We start from the raw sequence: 22,168 nt of genomic DNA, 5'->3' as shown, positions 1-22,168 counted from the left end.
TATGCGTTATGCGTTATGCGTTATGCGTTATGCGTTATGCGTTATGCGTTATGCGTTATGCGTTATGCGTTATGCGTTATGCGTTATGCGTTATGCGTTATGCGTTATGCGTTATGCGTTATGCGTTATGCGTTATGCGTTATGCGTTATGCGTTATGCGTTATGCGTTATGCGTTATGCGTTATGCGTTATGCGTTATGCGTTATGCGTTATGCGTTATGCGTTATGCGTTATGCGTTATGCGTTATGCGTTATGCGTTATGCGTTATGCGTTATGCGTTATGCGTTATGCGTTATGCGTTATGCGTTATGCGTCATGCGTTATGCGTTATGCGTTATGCGTTATGCGTTATGCGTTATGCGTTATGCGTTATGCGTTATGCGTTATGCGTTATGCGTTATGCGTTATGCGTTATGCGTTATGCGTTATGCGTTATGCGTTATGCGTTATGCGTTATGCGTTATGCGTTATGCGTTATGCGTTATGCGTTATGCGTTATGCGTTATGCGTTATGCGTTATGCGTTATGCGTTATGCGTTATGCGTTATGCGTTATGCGTTATGCGTCATGCGTTATGCGTTATGCGTCATGCGTTATGCGTTATGCGTTATGCGTTATGCGTTATGCGTTATGCGTTATGCGTTATGCGTTATGCGTTATGCGTTATGCGTTATGCGTTATGAGCTATGCGTTACGCGTTATGCGTTATGCGTTATGCGTTAGGCGTTACGCGTTACGCGTTATGCGTTATGCGTTATGCGTTATGCGTTATGCGTTATGCGTTATGCGTTATGCGTTATGCGTTATGCGTTATGCGTTATGCGTTATGCGTTATGCGTTATGCGTTATGCGTTATGCGTTATGCGTTATGCGTTATGCGTTATGCGTTATGCGTTATGCGTTATGCGTTATGCGTTATGCGTTATGCGTTATGCGTTATGCGTTATGCGTTATGCGTTATGCGTTATGCGTTATGCGTTATGCGTTATGCGTTATGCGTTATGCGTTATGCGTTATGCGTTATGCGTTATGCGTTATGCGTTATGCGTTATGCGTTATGCGTTATGCGTTATGCGTTATGCGTTATGCGTTATGCGTTATTCGTTATGCGTTAAGCGTCATGCGATATGCGTTATGCGTTATGCGTTATGCGTTATGCGTTATGCGTTATGCGTTATGCGTTATGCGTTATGCGTTATGCGTTATGCGTTATGCGTTATGCGTTATGCGTTATGCGTTATGCGTTATGCGTTATGCGTTATGCGTTATGCGTTATGCGTTATGCGTTATGCGTTATGCGTTATGCGTTATGCGTTATGCGTTATGCGTTATTCGTTATGCGTTATGCGTTATGCGTTATGCGTTATGCGTTATGCGTTATGCGTTATGCGTTTATGCGTTATGCGTTATGCGTTATGCGTTATGCGTTATGCGTTATGCGTTATGCGTTATGCGTTATGCGTTATGCGTTATGCGTTTATGCGTTATGCGTTATGCGTTATGCGTTATGCGTTATGCGTTATGCGTTATGCGTTATGCGTTATGCGTTATGCGTTATGCGTTATGCGTTATGCGTTATGCGTTATGCGTTATGCGTTATGCGTTATGCGTTATGCGTTATGCGTTATGCGTTATGCGTTATGCGTTATGCGTTATGCGTTATGCGTTATGCGTTATGCGTTATGCGTTATGCGTTATGCGTTATGCGTTATGCGTTATGCGTTATGCGTCATGCGTTATGCGTTATGCGTTATGCGTTATGCGTTATGCGTTATGCGTTATGCGTTATGCGTTATGCGTTATGCGTTATGCGTTATGCGTTATGCGTTGGTTATGCGTTATGCGTTATGCGTTATGCGTTATGCGTTATGCGTTATGCGTTATGCGTTATGCGTTATGCGTTATGCGTTATGCGTTATGCGTTATGCGTTATGCGTTATGCGTTATGCGTTATGCGTTATGCGTTATGCGTTATGCGTTATGCGTTATGCGTTATGCGTCATGCGTTATGCGTTATGCGTTATGCGTTATGCGTTATGCGTTATGCGTTATGCGTTATGCGTTATGCGTTATGCGTTATGCGTTATGCGTTATGAGCTATGCGTTACGCGTTATGCGTTATGCGTTATGCGTTAGGCGTTACGCGTTACGCGTTATGCGTTATGCGTTATGCGTTATGCGTTATGCGTTATGCGTTATGCGTTATGCGTTATGCGTTATGCGTTATGCGTTATGCGTTATGCGTTATGCGTTATGCGTTATGCGTTATGCGTTATGCGTTATGCGTTATGCGTTATGCGTTATTCGTTATGCGTTAAGCGTCATGCGATATGCGATATGCGTTATGCGTTATGCGTTATGCGTTATGCGTTATGCGTTATGCGTTATGCGTTATGCGTTATGCGTTATGCGTTATGCGTTATGCGTTATGCGTTATGCGTTATGCGTTATGCGTTATGCGTTATGCGTTATGCGTTATGCGTTATGCGTTATGCGTTATGCGTTATGCGTTATGCGTTATGCGTTATGCGTTATGCGTTATGCGTTATGCGTTATGCGTTATGCGTTATTCGTTATGCGTTATGCGTTATGCGTTATGCGTTATGCGTTATGCGTTATGCGTTATGCGTTATGCGTTATGCGTTATGCGTTATGCGTTATGCGTTATGCGTTATGCGTTATGCGTTATGCGTTATGCGTTATGCGTTATGCGTTATGCGTTATGCGTTATGCGTTATGCGTTATGCGTCATGCGTTATGCGTTATGCGTTATGCGTTATGCGTTATGCGTTATGCGTTATGCGTTATGCGTTATGCGTTATGCGTTATGCGTTATGCGTTATGCGTTATGCGTTATGCGTTATGCGTTATGCGTTATGCGTTATGCGTTATGCGTTATGCGTTATGCGTTATGGGCTATGCTTTATGCGTTATGCGTTATGCGTTATGCGTTATGCGTTATGCGTTATGCGTTATGCGTTATGCGTTATGCGTTATGCGTTATGCGTTATGCGTTATGCGTTATGCGTTATGCGTTATGCGTTATGCGTTATGCGTTATGCGTTATGCGTTATGCGTTATGCGTTATGCGTTATGCGTTATGCGTTATGCGTTATGCGTTATGCGTTATGCGTTATGCGTTATGCGTTATGCGTTATGCGTTATGCGTTATGCGTTATGCGTTATGCGTTATGCGTTATGCGTTATGCGTTATGCGTTATGCGTTATGCGTTATGCGTTATGCGTAATGCGTTAAGCGTTATGCGATATGCGTTATGCGTTAATCGTTAAGCGTTATGCGTTATGCGCTATGCGGTATGCGTTATTCGTTATGCGTTATGCGTTATGCGTTATGCGTTATGCGTTATTCGTTAAGCGTTATGCGTTATGCGTTATGCGTTATGCGTTATGCGTTATGCGTTATGCGTTATGCGTTATGCGTTATGCGTTATGCGTTATGGGCTATGCTTTATGCGTTATGCGTTATGCGTTATGCGTTATGCGTTATGCGTTATGCGTTATGCGTTATGCGTTATGCGTTATGCGTTATGCGTTATGCGTTATGCGTAATGCGTTATGCGTTATGCGTTATGCGTTATGCGTAATGCGTTATGCGTTATGCGTCAAGCGTTATCCGTTATGCGTTATGCGTTAAGCGTCATGCGATATGCGTTATGCGTTATGCGTTATGCGTTATGCGTTATGCGTTATGCGTTATGCGTTATGCGTTATGCGTTATGCGTTATGCGTTATGCGTTATGCGTTATGCGTTATGCGTTATGCGTTATGCGTTATGCGTTACGCGTTTTGCGTTATGCGTTATGCGTTATGCGTTATGAGCTATGCGTTACGCGTTATGCGTTATGCGTTATGCGTTATGCGTTACGCGTTACGCGTTATGCGTTATGCATTATGCGTTATGCGTTATGCGTTATGCGTTATGCGTTATGCGTTATGCGTTATGCGTTATGCGTTATGCGTTATGCGTTATGCGTTATGCGTTATGCGTTATGCGTTATGCGTTATGCGTTATGCGTTATGCGTTATGCGATATGCGTTATGCGTTATGCGTTATGCGTTATGCGTTATGCGTTATGCGTTATGCGTTATGCGTTATGCGTTATGCGTTATGCGTTATGCGTTATGCGTTATGCGTTATGCGTTATGCGTTATGCGTTATTCGTTAAGCGTTATGCGTTATGCGTTATGCGTTATGCGTTATGCGTTATGCGTTATGCGTTATGCGTTATGCGTTATGCGTTATGCGTTATGCGTTATGCGTTATGCGTTATGCGTTATGCGTTATGCGAAATGCGTTATGCGTTATGCGTTATGGGCTATGCTTTATGCGTTATGCGTTATGCGTTATGCGTTATGCGTTATGCGTTATGCGTTATGCGTTATGCGTTATGCGTTATGCGTTATGCGTTATGCGTTATGCGTTATGCGTAATGCGTTATGCGTTATGCGTTATGCGTTATGCGTAATGCGTTATGCGTTATGCGTCAAGCGTTATCCGTTATGCGTTATGCGTTAAGCGTCATGCGATATGCGTTATGCGTTATGCGTTATGCGTTATGCGTTATGCGTTATGCGTTATGCGTTATGCGTTATGCGTTATGCGTTATGCGTTATGCGTTATGCGTTATGCGTTATGCGTTATGCGTTATGAGCTATGCGTTACGCGTTATGCGTTATGCGTTATGCGTTATGCGTTATGCGTTACGCGTTACGCGTTATGCGTTATGCGTTATGCGTTATGCGTTATGCGTTATGCGTTATGCGTTATGCGTTATGCGTTATGCGTTATGCGTTATGCGTTATGCGTTATGCGTTATGCGTTATGCGTTATGCGTTATGCGTTATGCGATATGCGTTATGCGTTATGCGTTATGCGTTATGCGTTATGCGTTATGCGTTATGCGTTATGCGTTATGCGTTATGCGTTATGCGTTATGCGTTATGCGTTATGCGTTATGCGTTATGCGTTATGCGTTATGCGTTATGCGTTATGCGTTATGCGTTATGCGTTATGCGTTATGCGTTATGCGTTATGCGTTATGCGTTATGCGTTATGCGTTATGCGTTATGCGTTATGCGTTATGCGTTATGCGTTATGCGTTATGCGTTATGCGTTATGCGTTATGCGTTATGCGTTATGCGTTATGCGTTATGCGTTATGCGTTATGCGTTATGCGTTATGCGTTATGCGTTATGCGTTATGCGTTATGTGTTATGCGTTATGCGCAATGTGTTATGCGTTATGCGATATGCGTTATGCGTTATGCATTATGCGTTATGCGTTATGCGTTATGCGTTATGCGTTATGCGTTATGCGTTATGCGTTATGCGTTATGCGTTATGCGTTATGCGTTATGCGTTATGCGTTATGCGTTATGCGTTATGCGTTATGCGTTATGCGTTATGCGATATGCGTTATGCGTTATGCGTTATGCGTTATGCGTTATGCGTTATGCGTTATGCGTTATGCGTTATGCGTTATGCGTTATGCGTTATGCGTTATGCGTTATGCGTTATGCGTTATGCGTTATGCGTTATGCGTTATGCGTTATTCGTTAAGCGTTATGCGTTATGCGTTATGCGTTATGCGTTATGCGTTATGCGTTATGCGTTATGCGTTATGCGTTATGCGTTATGCGTTATGCGTTATGCGTTATGCGTTATGCGTTATGCGAAATGCGTTATGCGTTATGCGTTATGGGCTATGCTTTATGCGTTATGCGTTATGCGTTATGCGTTATGCGTTATGCGTTATGCGTTATGCGTTATGCGTTACGCGTTACGCGTTATGCGTTATGCGTTATGCGTTATGCGTTATGCGTTATGCGTTATGCGTTATGCGTTATGCGTTATGCGTTATGCGTTATGCGTTATGCGTTATGCGTTATGCGTTATGCGTTATGCGTTATGCGTTATGCGATATGCGTTATGCGTTATGCGTTATGCGTTATGCGTTATGCGTTATGCGTTATGCGTTATGCGTTATGCGTTATGCGTTATGCGTTATGCGTTATGCGTTATGCGTTATGCGTTATGCGTTATGCGTTATGCGTTATGCGTTATGCGTTATGCGTTATGCGTTATGCGTTATGCGTTATGCGTTATGCGTTATGCGTTATGCGTTATGCGTTATGCGTTATGCGTTATGCGTTATGCGTTATGCGTTATGCGTTATGCGTTATGCGTTATGCGTTATGCGTTATGCGTTATGCGTTATTCGTTATGCGTTAAGCGTCATGCGATATGCGTTATGCGTTATGCGTTATGCGTTATGCGTTATGCGTTATGCGTTATGCGTTATGCGTTATGCGTTATGCGTTATGCGTTATGCGTTATGCGTTATGCGTTATGCGTTATGCGTTATGCGTTATGCGTTATGCGTTATGCGTTATGCGTTATGCGTTATGCGTTATGCGTTATGCGTTATGCGTTATGCGTTATGCGTTATGCGTTATGCGTTATTCGTTATGCGTTATGCGTTATGCGTTATGCGTTATGCGTTATGCGTTATGCGTTATGCGTTATGCGTTATGCGTTATGCGTTATGCGTTATGCGTTATGCGTTATGCGTTATGCGTTATGCGTTATGCGTTATGCGTTATGCGTTATGCGTTATGCGTTATGCGTTATGCGTTATGCGTTATGCGTTATGCGTTATGCGTTATGCGTTATGCGTTATGCGTTATGCGTTATGCGTTATGCGTTATGCGTTATGCGTTATGCGTTATGCGTTATGCGTTATGCGTTATGCGTTATGCGTTATGCGTTATGCGTTATGCGTTATGCGTTATGCGTTATGCGTTATGCGTTATGCGTCATGCGTTATGCGTTATGCGTTATGCGTTATGCGTTATGCGTTATGCGTTATGCGTTATGCGTTATGCGTTATGCGTTATGCGTTATGCGTTATGCGTTATGCGTTATGCGTTATGCGTTATGCGTTATGCGTTATGCGTTATGCGTTATGCGTTATGCGTTATGCGTTATGCGTTATGCGTTATGCGTTATGCGTTATGCGTTATGCGTTATGCGTTATGCGTTATGCGTCATGCGTTATGCGTTATGCGTTATGCGTTATGCGTTATGCGTTATGCGTTATGCGTTATGCGTTATGCGTTATGCGTTATGCGTTATGCGTTATGCGTTATGCGTTATGAGCTATGCGTTACGCGTTATGCGTTATGCGTTATGCGTTAGGCGTTACGCGTTACGCGTTATGCGTTATGCGTTATGCGTTATGCGTTATGCGTTATGCGTTATGCGTTATGCGTTATGCGTTATGCGTTATGCGTTATGCGTTATGCGTTATGCGTTATGCGTTATGCGTTATGCGTTATGCGTTATGCGTTATGCGTTATGCGTTATGCGTTATGCGTTATGCGTTATGCGTTATGCGTTATGCGTTATGCGTTATGCGTTATGCGTTATGCGTTATGCGTTATGCGTTATGCGTTATGCGTTATGCGTTATGCGTTATGCGTTATGCGTTATGCGTTATGCGTTATGCGTTATGCGTTATGCGTTATGCGTTATGCGTTATGCGTTATGCGTTATGCGTTATGCGTTATGCGTTATGCGTTATGCGTTATGCGTTATTCGTTATGCGTTAAGCGTCATGCGATATGCGTTATGCGTTATGCGTTATGCGTTATGCGTTATGCGTTATGCGTTATGCGTTATGCGTTATGCGTTATGCGTTATGCGTTATGCGTTATGCGTTATGCGTTATGCGTTATGCGTTATGCGTTATGCGTTATGCGTTATGCGTTATGCGTTATGCGTTATGCGTTATGCGTTATGCGTTATGCGTTATGCGTTATTCGTTATGCGTTATGCGTTATGCGTTATGCGTTATGCGTTATGCGTTATGCGTTATGCGTTATGCGTTATGCGTTATGCGTTATGCGTTATGCGTTATGCGTTATGCGTTATGCGTTATGCGTTATGCGTTATGCGTTATGCGTTATGCGTTATGCGTTATGCGTTATGCGTTATGCGTTATGCGTTATGCGTTATGCGTTATGCGTTATGCGTTATGCGTTATGCGTTATGCGTTATGCGTTATGCGTTATGCGTTATGCGTTATGCGTTATGCGTTATGCGTTATGCGTTATGCGTTATGCGTTATGCGTTATGCGTTATGCGTTATGCGTTATGCGTTATGCGTTATGCGTTATGCGTTATGCGTTATGCGTTATGCGTTATGCGTTATGCGTTATGCGTTATGCGTCATGCGTTATGCGTTATGCGTTATGCGTTATGCGTTATGCGTTATGCGTTATGCGTTATGCGTTATGCGTTATGCGTTATGCGTTATGCGTTATGCGTTATGCGTTATGCGTTATGCGTTATGCGTTATGCGTTATGCGTTATGCGTTATGCGTTATGCGTTATGCGTTATGCGTTATGCGTTATGCGTTATGCGTTATGCGTTATGCGTTATGCGTTATGCGTTATGCGTTATGCGTTATGCGTTATGCGTTATGCGTTATGCGTTATGCGTTATGCGTCATGCGTTATGCGTTATGCGTTATGCGTTATGCGTTATGCGTTATGCGTTATGCGTTATGCGTTATGCGTTATGCGTTATGCGTTATGCGTTATGAGCTATGCGTTACGCGTTATGCGTTATGCGTTATGCGTTAGGCGTTACGCGTTACGCGTTATGCGTTATGCGTTATGCGTTATGCGTTATGCGTTATGCGTTATGCGTTATGCGTTATGCGTTATGCGTTATGCGTTATGCGTTATGCGTTATGCGTTATGCGTTATGCGTTATGCGTTATGCGTTATGCGTTATGCGTTATGCGTTATGCGTTATTCGTTATGCGTTAAGCGTCATGCGATATGCGATATGCGTTATGCGTTATGCGTTATGCGTTATGCGTTATGCGTTATGCGTTATGCGTTATGCGTTATGCGTTATGCGTTATGCGTTATGCGTTATGCGTTATGCGTTATGCGTTATGCGTTATGCGTTATGCGTTATGCGTTATGCGTTATGCGTTATGCGTTATGCGTTATGCGTTATGCGTTATGCGTTATGCGTTATGCGTTATGCGTTATGCGTTATGCGTTATGCGTTATTCGTTATGCGTTATGCGTTATGCGTTATGCGTTATGCGTTATGCGTTATGCGTTATGCGTTATGCGTTATGCGTTATGCGTTATGCGTTATGCGTTATGCGTTATGCGTTATGCGTTATGCGTTATGCGTTATGCGTTATGCGTTATGCGTTATGCGTTATGCGTTATGCGTTATGCGTTATGCGTCATGCGTCATGCGTTATGCGTTATGCGTTATGCGTTATGCGTTATGCGTTATGCGTTATGCGTTATGCGTTATGCGTTATGCGTTATGCGTTATGCGTTATGCGTTATGCGTTATGCGTTATGCGTTATGCGTTATGCGTTATGCGTTATGCGTTATGCGTTATGCGTTATGGGCTATGCTTTATGCGTTATGCGTTATGCGTTATGCGTTATGCGTTATGCGTTATGCGTTATGCGTTATGCGTTATGCGTTATGCGTTATGCGTTATGCGTTATGCGTTATGCGTTATGCGTTATGCGTTATGCGTTATGCGTTATGCGTTATGCGTTATGCGTTATGCGTTATGCGTTATGCGTTATGCGTTATGCGTTATGCGTTATGCGTTATGCGTTATGCGTTATGCGTTATGCGTTATGCGTTATGCGTTATGCGTTATGCGTTATGCGTTATGCGTTATGCGTTATGCGTTATGCGTTATGCGTTATGCGTTATGCGTTATGCGTTATGCGTAATGCGTTAAGCGTTATGCGATATGCGTTATGCGTTAATCGTTAAGCGTTATGCGTTATGCGCTATGCGGTATGCGTTATTCGTTATGCGTTATGCGTTATGCGTTATGCGTTATGCGTTATTCGTTAAGCGTTATGCGTTATGCGTTATGCGTTATGCGTTATGCGTTATGCGTTATGCGTTATGCGTTATGCGTTATGCGTTATGCGTTATGGGCTATGCTTTATGCGTTATGCGTTATGCGTTATGCGTTATGCGTTATGCGTTATGCGTTATGCGTTATGCGTTATGCGTTATGCGTTATGCGTTATGCGTTATGCGTAATGCGTTATGCGTTATGCGTTATGCGTTATGCGTAATGCGTTATGCGTTATGCGTCAAGCGTTATCCGTTATGCGTTATGCGTTAAGCGTCATGCGATATGCGTTATGCGTTATGCGTTATGCGTTATGCGTTATGCGTTATGCGTTATGCGTTATGCGTTATGCGTTATGCGTTATGCGTTATGCGTTATGCGTTATGCGTTATGCGTTATGCGTTATGCGTTATGCGTTACGCGTTTTGCGTTATGCGTTATGCGTTATGCGTTATGAGCTATGCGTTACGCGTTATGCGTTATGCGTTATGCGTTATGCGTTACGCGTTACGCGTTATGCGTTATGCATTATGCGTTATGCGTTATGCGTTATGCGTTATGCGTTATGCGTTATGCGTTATGCGTTATGCGTTATGCGTTATGCGTTATGCGTTATGCGTTATGCGTTATGCGTTATGCGTTATGCGTTATGCGTTATGCGTTATGCGATATGCGTTATGCGTTATGCGTTATGCGTTATGCGTTATGCGTTATGCGTTATGCGTTATGCGTTATGCGTTATGCGTTATGCGTTATGCGTTATGCGTTATGCGTTATGCGTTATGCGTTATGCGTTATTCGTTAAGCGTTATGCGTTATGCGTTATGCGTTATGCGTTATGCGTTATGCGTTATGCGTTATGCGTTATGCGTTATGCGTTATGCGTTATGCGTTATGCGTTATGCGTTATGCGTTATGCGTTATGCGAAATGCGTTATGCGTTATGCGTTATGGGCTATGCTTTATGCGTTATGCGTTATGCGTTATGCGTTATGCGTTATGCGTTATGCGTTATGCGTTATGCGTTATGCGTTATGCGTTATGCGTTATGCGTTATGCGTTATGCGTAATGCGTTATGCGTTATGCGTTATGCGTTATGCGTAATGCGTTATGCGTTATGCGTCAAGCGTTATCCGTTATGCGTTATGCGTTAAGCGTCATGCGATATGCGTTATGCGTTATGCGTTATGCGTTATGCGTTATGCGTTATGCGTTATGCGTTATGCGTTATGCGTTATGCGTTATGCGTTATGCGTTATGCGTTATGCGTTATGCGTTATGCGTTATGAGCTATGCGTTACGCGTTATGCGTTATGCGTTATGCGTTATGCGTTACGCGTTACGCGTTATGCGTTATGCGTTATGCGTTATGCGTTATGCGTTATGCGTTATGCGTTATGCGTTATGCGTTATGCGTTATGCGTTATGCGTTATGCGTTATGCGTTATGCGTTATGCGTTATGCGTTATGCGTTATGCGATATGCGTTATGCGTTATGCGTTATGCGTTATGCGTTATGCGTTATGCGTTATGCGTTATGCGTTATGCGTTATGCGTTATGCGTTATGCGTTATGCGTTATGCGTTATGCGTTATGCGTTATGCGTTATGCGTTATGCGTTATGCGTTATGCGTTATGCGTTATGCGTTATGCGTTATGCGTTATGCGTTATGCGTTATGCGTTATGCGTTATGCGTTATGCGTTATGCGTTATGCGTTATGCGTTATGCGTTATGCGTTATGCGTTATGCGTTATGCGTTATGCGTTATGCGTTATGCGTTATGCGTTATGCGTTATGCGTTATGCGTTATGCGTTATGCGTTATGCGTTATGTGTTATGCGTTATGCGCAATGTGTTATGCGTTATGCGATATGCGTTATGCGTTATGCATTATGCGTTATGCGTTATGCGTTATGCGTTATGCGTTATGCGTTATGCGTTATGCGTTATGCGTTATGCGTTATGCGTTATGCGTTATGCGTTATGCGTTATGCGTTATGCGTTATGCGTTATGCGTTATGCGTTATGCGATATGCGTTATGCGTTATGCGTTATGCGTTATGCGTTATGCGTTATGCGTTATGCGTTATGCGTTATGCGTTATGCGTTATGCGTTATGCGTTATGCGTTATGCGTTATGCGTTATGCGTTATGCGTTATGCGTTATGCGTTATTCGTTAAGCGTTATGCGTTATGCGTTATGCGTTATGCGTTATGCGTTATGCGTTATGCGTTATGCGTTATGCGTTATGCGTTATGCGTTATGCGTTATGCGTTATGCGTTATGCGTTATGCGAAATGCGTTATGCGTTATGCGTTATGGGCTATGCTTTATGCGTTATGCGTTATGCGTTATGCGTTATGCGTTATGCGTTATGCGTTATGCGTTATGCGTTATGCGTTATGCGTTATGCGTTATGCGTTATGCGTTATGCGTTATGCGTTATGCGTAATGCGTTATGCGTTATGCGTTATGCGTTATGCGTAATGCGTTATGCGTAATGCGTTATGCGTTATGCGTTATGCGTTATGCGTAATGCGTTATGCGTTATGCGTCAAGCGTTATCCGTTATGCGTTATGCGTTAAGCGTCATGCGATATGCGTTATGCGTTATGCGTTATGCGTTATGCGTTATGCGTTATGCGTTATGCGTTATGCGTTATGCGTTATGCGTTATGCGTTATGCGTTATGCGTTATGCGTTATGCGTTATGCGTTATGCGTTATGCGTTATGCGTTATGCGTTATGCGTTATGCGTTATGCGTTATGCGTTATGCGTTATGCGTTATGCGTTATGCGTTATGCGTTATGCGTTATGCGTTATGCGTTATGCGTTATGCGTTATGCGTTATGCGTTATGCGTTATGCGTTATGCGTTATGCGTTATTCGTTACGCGTTATGCGTTATGCGTTATGCGTTATGCGTTATGCGTTATGCGTTATGCGTTACGCGTTTTGCGTTATGCGTTATGCGTTATGCGTTATGAGCTATGCGTTACGCGTTATGCGTTATGCGTTATGCGTTATGCGTTATGCGTTATGCGTTATGCGTTATGCGTTATGCGTTATGCGTTATGCGTTATGCGTTATGCGTTATGCGTTATGCGTTATGCGTTATGCGTTATGCGTTATGCGATATGCGTTATGCGTTATGCGTTATGCGTTATGCGTTATGCGTTATGCGTTATGCGTTATGCGTTATGCGTTATGCGTTATGCGTTATGCGTTATGCGTTATGCGTTATGCGTTATGCGTTATGCGTTATGCGTTATGCGTTATGCGTTATGCGTTATGCGTTATGCGTTATGCGTTATGCGTTATGCGTTATGCGTTATGCGTTATGCGTTATGCGTTATGCGTTATGCGTTATGCGTTATGCGTTATGCGTTATGCGTTATGCGTTATGCGTTATGCGTTATGCGTTATGCGTTATGCGTTATGCGTTATGTGTTATGCGTTATGCGCAATGTGTTATGCGTTATGCGATATGCGTTATGCGTTATGCGTTATGCGTTATGCGTTATGCGTTATGCGTTATGCGTTATGCGTTATGCGTTATGCGTTATGCGTTATGCGTTATGCGTTATGCGTTATGCGTTATGCGTTATGCGTTATGCGTTATGCGTTATGCGTCATGCGTTATGCGTTATGCGTTATGCGTTATGCGTTATGCGTTATGCGTTATGCGTTATGCGTTATGCGTTATGCGTTATGCGTTATGCGTTATGCGTTATGCGTTATGCGTTATGCGTTATGCGTTATGCGTTATGCGTTATGCGTTATGCGTTATGCGTTATGCGTTATGCGTTATGCGTTATGCGTTATGCGTTATGCGTTATGAGCTATGCGTTACGCGTTATGCGTTATGCGTTATGCGTTATGCGTTATGCGTTATGCGTTATGCGTTATGCGTTATGCGTTATGCGTTATGCGTTATGCGTTATGCGTTATGCGTTATGCGTTATGCGTTATGCGATATGCGTTATGCGTTATGCGTTATGCGTTATGCGTTATGCGTTATGCGTTATGCGTTATGCGTTATGCGTTATGCGTTATGCGTTATGCGTTATGCGTTATGCGTTATGCGTTATGCGTTATGCGTTATGCGTTATGCGTTATGCGTTATGCGTTATGCGTTATGCGTTATGCGTTATGCGTTATGCGTTATGCGTTATGCGTTATGCGTTATGCGTTATGCGTTATGCGTTATGCGTTATGCGTTATGCGTTATGCGTTATGCGTTATGCGTTATGCGTTATGCGTTATGCGTTATGCGTTATGCGTTATGCGTTATGCGTTATGCGTTATGCGTTATGCGTTATGTGTTATGCGTTATGCGCAATGTGTTATGCGTTATGCGATATGCGTTATGCGTTATGCATTATGCGTTATGCGTTATGCGTTATGCGTTATGCGTTATGCGTTATGCGTTATGCGTTATGCGTTATGCGTTATGCGTTATGCGTTATGCGTTATGCGTTATGCGTTATGCGTTATGCGTTATGCGTTATGCGTTATGCGTTATGCGTTATGCGTTATGCGTTATGCGTTATGCGTTATGCGTTATGCGTTATGCGTTATGCGTTATGCGTTATGCGTTATGCGTTATGCGTTATGCGTTATGCGTTATGCGTTATGCGTTATGCGTTATGCGTTATGCGTTATGCGTAATGCGTTAAGCGTTATGCGATATGCGTTATGCGTTAATCGTTAAGCGTTATGCGTTATGCGCTATGCGGTATGCGTTATTCGTTATGCGTTATGCGTTATGCGTTATGCGTTATGCGTTATTCGTTAAGCGTTATGCGTTATGCGTTATGCGTTATGCGTTATGCGTTATGCGTTATGCGTTATGCGTTATGCGTTATGCGTTATGCGTTATGGGCTATGCTTTATGCGTTATGCGTTATGCGTTATGCGTTATGCGTTATGCGTTATGCGTTATGCGTTATGCGTTATGCGTTATGCGTTATGCGTTATGCGTTATGCGTAATGCGTTATGCGTTATGCGTTATGCGTTATGCGTAATGCGTTATGCGTTATGCGTCAAGCGTTATCCGTTATGCGTTATGCGTTAAGCGTCATGCGATATGCGTTATGCGTTATGCGTTATGCGTTATGCGTTATGCGTTATGCGTTATGCGTTATGCGTTATGCGTTATGCGTTATGCGTTATGCGTTATGCGTTATGCGTTATGCGTTATGCGTTATGCGTTACGCGTTTTGCGTTATGCGTTATGCGTTATGCGTTATGAGCTATGCGTTACGCGTTATGCGTTATGCGTTATGCGTTATGCGTTACGCGTTACGCGTTATGCGTTATGCATTATGCGTTATGCGTTATGCGTTATGCGTTATGCGTTATGCGTTATGCGTTATGCGTTATGCGTTATGCGTTATGCGTTATGCGTTATGCGTTATGCGTTATGCGTTATGCGTTATGCGTTATGCGTTATGCGTTATGCGATATGCGTTATGCGTTATGCGTTATGCGTTATGCGTTATGCGTTATGCGTTATGCGTTATGCGTTATGCGTTATGCGTTATGCGTTATGCGTTATGCGTTATGCGTTATGCGTTATGCGTTATGCGTTATGCGTTATTCGTTAAGCGTTATGCGTTATGCGTTATGCGTTATGCGTTATGCGTTATGCGTTATGCGTTATGCGTTATGCGTTATGCGTTATGCGTTATGCGTTATGCGTTATGCGTTATGCGTTATGCGAAATGCGTTATGCGTTATGCGTTATGGGCTATGCTTTATGCGTTATGCGTTATGCGTTATGCGTTATGCGTTATGCGTTATGCGTTATGCGTTATGCGTTATGCGTTATGCGTTATGCGTTATGCGTTATGCGTTATGCGTAATGCGTTATGCGTTATGCGTTATGCGTTATGCGTAATGCGTTATGCGTTATGCGTCAAGCGTTATCCGTTATGCGTTATGCGTTAAGCGTCATGCGATATGCGTTATGCGTTATGCGTTATGCGTTATGCGTTATGCGTTATGCGTTATGCGTTATGCGTTATGCGTTATGCGTTATGCGTTATGCGTTATGCGTTATGCGTTATGCGTTATGCGTTATGAGCTATGCGTTACGCGTTATGCGTTATGCGTTATGCGTTATGCGTTATGCGTTACGCGTTACGCGTTATGCGTTATGCGTTATGCGTTATGCGTTATGCGTTATGCGTTATGCGTTATGCGTTATGCGTTATGCGTTATGCGTTATGCGTTATGCGTTATGCGTTATGCGTTATGCGTTATGCGTTATGCGTTATGCGATATGCGTTATGCGTTATGCGTTATGCGTTATGCGTTATGCGTTATGCGTTATGCGTTATGCGTTATGCGTTATGCGTTATGCGTTATGCGTTATGCGTTATGCGTTATGCGTTATGCGTTATGCGTTATGCGTTATGCGTTATGCGTTATGCGTTATGCGTTATGCGTTATGCGTTATGCGTTATGCGTTATGCGTTATGCGTTATGCGTTATGCGTTATGCGTTATGCGTTATGCGTTATGCGTTATGCGTTATGCGTTATGCGTTATGCGTTATGCGTTATGCGTTATGCGTTATGCGTTATGCGTTATGCGTTATGCGTTATGCGTTATGCGTTATGCGTTATGCGTTATGCGTTATGTGTTATGCGTTATGCGCAATGTGTTATGCGTTATGCGATATGCGTTATGCGTTATGCATTATGCGTTATGCGTTATGCGTTATGCGTTATGCGTTATGCGTTATGCGTTATGCGTTATGCGTTATGCGTTATGCGTTATGCGTTATGCGTTATGCGTTATGCGTTATGCGTTATGCGTTATGCGTTATGCGTTATGCGATATGCGTTATGCGTTATGCGTTATGCGTTATGCGTTATGCGTTATGCGTTATGCGTTATGCGTTATGCGTTATGCGTTATGCGTTATGCGTTATGCGTTATGCGTTATGCGTTATGCGTTATGCGTTATGCGTTATGCGTTATTCGTTAAGCGTTATGCGTTATGCGTTATGCGTTATGCGTTATGCGTTATGCGTTATGCGTTATGCGTTATGCGTTATGCGTTATGCGTTATGCGTTATGCGTTATGCGTTATGCGTTATGCGAAATGCGTTATGCGTTATGCGTTATGGGCTATGCTTTATGCGTTATGCGTTATGCGTTATGCGTTATGCGTTATGCGTTATGCGTTATGCGTTATGCGTTATGCGTTATGCGTTATGCGTTATGCGTTATGCGTTATGCGTTATGCGTTATGCGTAATGCGTTATGCGTTATGCGTTATGCGTTATGCGTAATGCGTTATGCGTAATGCGTTATGCGTTATGCGTTATGCGTTATGCGTAATGCGTTATGCGTTATGCGTCAAGCGTTATCCGTTATGCGTTATGCGTTAAGCGTCATGCGATATGCGTTATGCGTTATGCGTTATGCGTTATGCGTTATGCGTTATGCGTTATGCGTTATGCGTTATGCGTTATGCGTTATGCGTTATGCGTTATGCGTTATGCGTTATGCGTTATGCGTTATGCGTTATGCGTTATGCGTTATGCGTTATGCGTTATGCGTTATGCGTTATGCGTTATGCGTTATGCGTTATGCGTTATGCGTTATGCGTTATGCGTTATGCGTTATGCGTTATGCGTTATGCGTTATGCGTTATGCGTTATGCGTTATGCGTTATGCGTTATTCGTTACGCGTTATGCGTTATGCGTTATGCGTTATGCGTTATGCGTTATGCGTTATGCGTTACGCGTTTTGCGTTATGCGTTATGCGTTATGCGTTATGAGCTATGCGTTACGCGTTATGCGTTATGCGTTATGCGTTATGCGTTATGCGTTATGCGTTATGCGTTATGCGTTATGCGTTATGCGTTATGCGTTATGCGTTATGCGTTATGCGTTATGCGTTATGCGTTATGCGTTATGCGATATGCGTTATGCGTTATGCGTTATGCGTTATGCGTTATGCGTTATGCGTTATGCGTTATGCGTTATGCGTTATGCGTTATGCGTTATGCGTTATGCGTTATGCGTTATGCGTTATGCGTTATGCGTTATGCGTTATGCGTTATGCGTTATGCGTTATGCGTTATGCGTTATGCGTTATGCGTTATGCGTTATGCGTTATGCGTTATGCGTTATGCGTTATGCGTTATGCGTTATGCGTTATGCGTTATGCGTTATGCGTTATGCGTTATGCGTTATGCGTTATGCGTTATGTGTTATGCGTTATGCGCAATGTGTTATGCGTTATGCGATATGCGTTATGCGTTATGCGTTATGCGTTATGCGTTATGCGTTATGCGTTATGCGTTATGCGTTATGCGTTATGCGTTATGCGTTATGCGTTATGCGTTATGCGTTATGCGTTATGCGTTATGCGTTATGCGTTATGCGTTATGCGTCATGCGTTATGCGTTATGCGTTATGCGTTATGCGTTATGCGTTATGCGTTATGCGTTATGCGTTATGCGTTATGCGTTATGCGTTATGCGTTATGCGTTATGCGTTATGCGTTATGCGTTATGCGTTATGCGTTATGCGTTATTCGTTATGCGTTATGCGTTATGCGTTATGCGTTATGCGTTATGCGTTACGCGTTATGCGTTATGCGTTATGCGTTATGCGTTATGCGTTATGCGTTATGCGTTACGCGTTATGCGTTACGCGTTATGCGTTATGCGTTATGCGTTATGCGTTATGCGTTATGCGTTATGCGTTATGAGCTATGCGTTACGCGTTATGCGTTATGCGTTAGGCGTTACGCGTTACGCGTTATGCGTTATGCGTTATGCGTTATGCGTTATGCGTTATGCGTTATGCGTTATGCGTTATGCGTTATGCGTTATGCGTTATGCGTTATGCGTTATGCGTTATGCGTTATGCGTTATGCGTTATGCGTTATGCGTTATGCGTTATGCGTTATGCGTTATGCGTTATGCGTTATGCGTTATGCGTTATGCGTTATGCGTTATGCGTTATGCGTTATGCGTTATGCGTTATGCGTTATGCGTTATGCGTTATGCGTTATGCGTTATGCGTTATGCGTTATGCGTTATGCGTTATGCGTTATGCGTTATGCGTTATGCGTTATGCGTTATTCGTTATGCGTTAAGCGTCATGCGATATGCGTTATGCGTTATGCGTTATGCGTTATGCGTTATGCGTTATGCGTTATGCGTTATGCGTTATGCGTTATGCGTTATGCGTTATGCGTTATGCGTTATGCGTTATGCGTTATGCGTTATGCGTTATGCGTTATGAGCTATGCGTTACGCGTTATGCGTTATGCGTTATGCGTTAGGCGTTACGCGTTACGCGTTATGCGTTATGCGTTATGCGTTATGCGTTATGCGTTATGCGTTATGCGTTATGCGTTATGCGTTATGCGTTATGCGTTATGCGTTATGCGTTATGCGTTATGCGTTATGCGTTATGCGTTATGCGTTATGCGTTATGCGTTATGCGTTATGCGTTATGCGTTATGCGTTATGCGTTATGCGTTATGCGTTATGCGTTATGCGTTATGCGTTATGCGTTATGCGTTATGCGTTATGCGTTATGCGTTATGCGTTATGCGTTATGCGTTATGCGTTATGCGTTATGCGTTATGCGTTATGCGTTATGCGTTATGCGTTATGCGTTATGCGTTATGCGTTATGCGTTATGCGTTATTCGTTATGCGTTATGCGTTATGCGTTATGCGTTATGCGTTATGCGTTATGCGTTATGCGTTACGCGTTACGCGTTATGCGTTATGCGTTATGCGTTATGCGTTATGCGTTATTCGTTATGCGTTATGCGTTATGCGTTATGCGTTATGCGTTATGCGTTATGCGTTATGCGTTATGCGTTATGCGTTATGCGTTATGCGTTATGCGTTATGCGTTATGCGTTATGCGTTATGCGTTATGCGTTATGCGTTATGCGTTATGCGTTATGCGTTATGCGTTATGCGTTATGCGTTTTGCGTTATGCGTTATGCGTTATGCGTTATGCGTAATGCGTTAAGCGTTATGCGATATGCATTATGCGTTAATTGTTAAGCGTTATGCGTTATGCGCTATGCGGTATGCGTTATTCGTTATGCGTTATGCGTTATGCGTTATGCGTTATTCGTTAAGCGTTATGCGTTATGCGTTATGCGTTATGCGTTATGCGTTATGCGTTATGCGTTATGCGTTATGCGAAATGCGTTATGCGTTATGCGTTATGGGCTATGCTTTATGCGTTATGCGTTATGCGTTATGCGTTATGCGTTATGCGTTATGCGTTATGCGTTATGCGTTATGCGTTATGCGTTATGCGTTATGCGTAATGCGTTATGCGTTATGCGTTATGCGTTATGCGTAATGCGTTATGCGTTATGCGTCAAGCGTTATCCGTTATGCGTTATGCGTTAAGCGTCATGCGATATGCGTTATGCGTTATGCGTTATGCGTTATGCGTTATGCGTTATGCGTCATGCGCTATGCGATATGCGTTATGCGTTATGCGCGATGCGTTATGCGTTATGCGTTATGAGTTATGCGTTATGCGTTATGCGTTATGCGTCATGCGTTATGCGTTATGCGTTATGCGTTATGCGTTATGCGTTATGCGTTATGCGTTATGCGTTATGCGTCAAGCGTTATCCGTTATGCGTTATGCGTTATGCGTTAAGCGTCATGCGTTATGCGTTATGCGCGATGCGTTATGCGTTATGCGTTATGCGTTATGCGTTATGCGTCAAGCGTTATCCGTTATGCGTTATGCGTTATGCGTTAAGCGTCATGCGTTATGCGTTATGCGCGATGCGTTATGCGTTATGCGTTATGCGTTATGCGTTATGCGTTATGCGTTATGCGTTATGCGTTATGCGTTATGCGTTATGCGTTATGCGTTATGCGTTATGCGTTATGCGTTATGCGTTATGCGTTATGCGTTATGCGTTATGCGTTATGCGTTATGCGTTATGCGTTATGCGTTATGCGTTATGCGTTATGCGTTATGCGTTATGCGTTATGCGTTATGCGTTATGCGTTATGCGTTATGCGTTATGCGTTATGCGTTATGCGTAATGCGTTAAGCGTCATGCGATATGCATTATGCGTTAATCGTTAAGCGTTATGCGTTATGCGCTATGCGGTATGCGTTATTCGTTATGCGTTATGCGTTATGCGTTATGCGTTATGCGTTAAGCGTTATGCGATATGCGTTATGCGTTATGCGTTAATCGTTAAGCGTTATACGTTATGCGCTATGCGGTATGAATTATTCGTTATGCGTTATGCGTTATGCGTTATGCGTTATGCGTTATTCGTTAAGCGTTATGCGTTATGCGTTATGCGTTATGCGTTATGCGTTATGCGTTATGCGTTATGCGTTATGCGTTATGCGTTATGCGTTATGCGTTATGCTTTATGCGTTATGCGTTATGCGTTATGCGTTATGCGTTGTGCGTTCTGCGTTATGCGTTATGCGTTATGCGTTATGCGTTATGCGTTATGCGTTATGCGTTATGCGTTATGCGTTATGCGTTATGCGTTATGCGTTATGCGTTATGCGTTATGCGTTATGCGTTATGCGTTATGCGTTATGCGTTATGCGTTATGCGTTATGCGTTATGCGTTATGTGTTATGCGTTATGCGTTATGCGTTATGCGTTATGCGTTATGCGTTATGCGTTATGCGTTATGCGTTATGCGTTATGCGTTATGCGTTATGCGTTATGCGTTATGCGTTATGCGTTATGCGTTATGCGTTATGCGTTATGCGTTATGCGTTATGCGTTATGCGTTATGCGTTATTCGTTATGCGTTATGCGTTATGCGTTATGCGTTATGCGTTATGCGTTACGCGTTACGCGTTATGCGTTATGCGTTATGCGTTATGCGTTATGCGTTATTCGTTATGCGTTATGCGTTATGCGTTATGCGTTATGCGTTATGCGTTATGCGTTATGCGTTATGCGTTATGCGTTATGCGTTATGCGTTATGCGTTATGCGTTATGCGTTATGCGTTATGCGTTATGCGTTATGCGTTATGCGTTATGCGTTATGCGTTATGCGTTATGCGTTATGCGTTATGCGTTATGCGTTATGCGTTATGCGTTATGCGTTATGCGTTATGCGTTATGCGTTATGCGTTATGCGTTATGCGTTATGCGTAATGCGTTAAGCGTTATGCGATATGCATTATGCGTTAATCGTTAAGCGTTATGCGTTATGCGC

Source organism: Lasioglossum baleicum, unplaced genomic scaffold (genome assembly GCF_051020765.1).
Source record: "Lasioglossum baleicum unplaced genomic scaffold, iyLasBale1 scaffold0444, whole genome shotgun sequence".
Taxonomy (NCBI): Eukaryota; Metazoa; Arthropoda; class Insecta; order Hymenoptera; family Halictidae; genus Lasioglossum; species Lasioglossum baleicum.
This window is presented reverse-complemented; position numbering follows the sequence as displayed.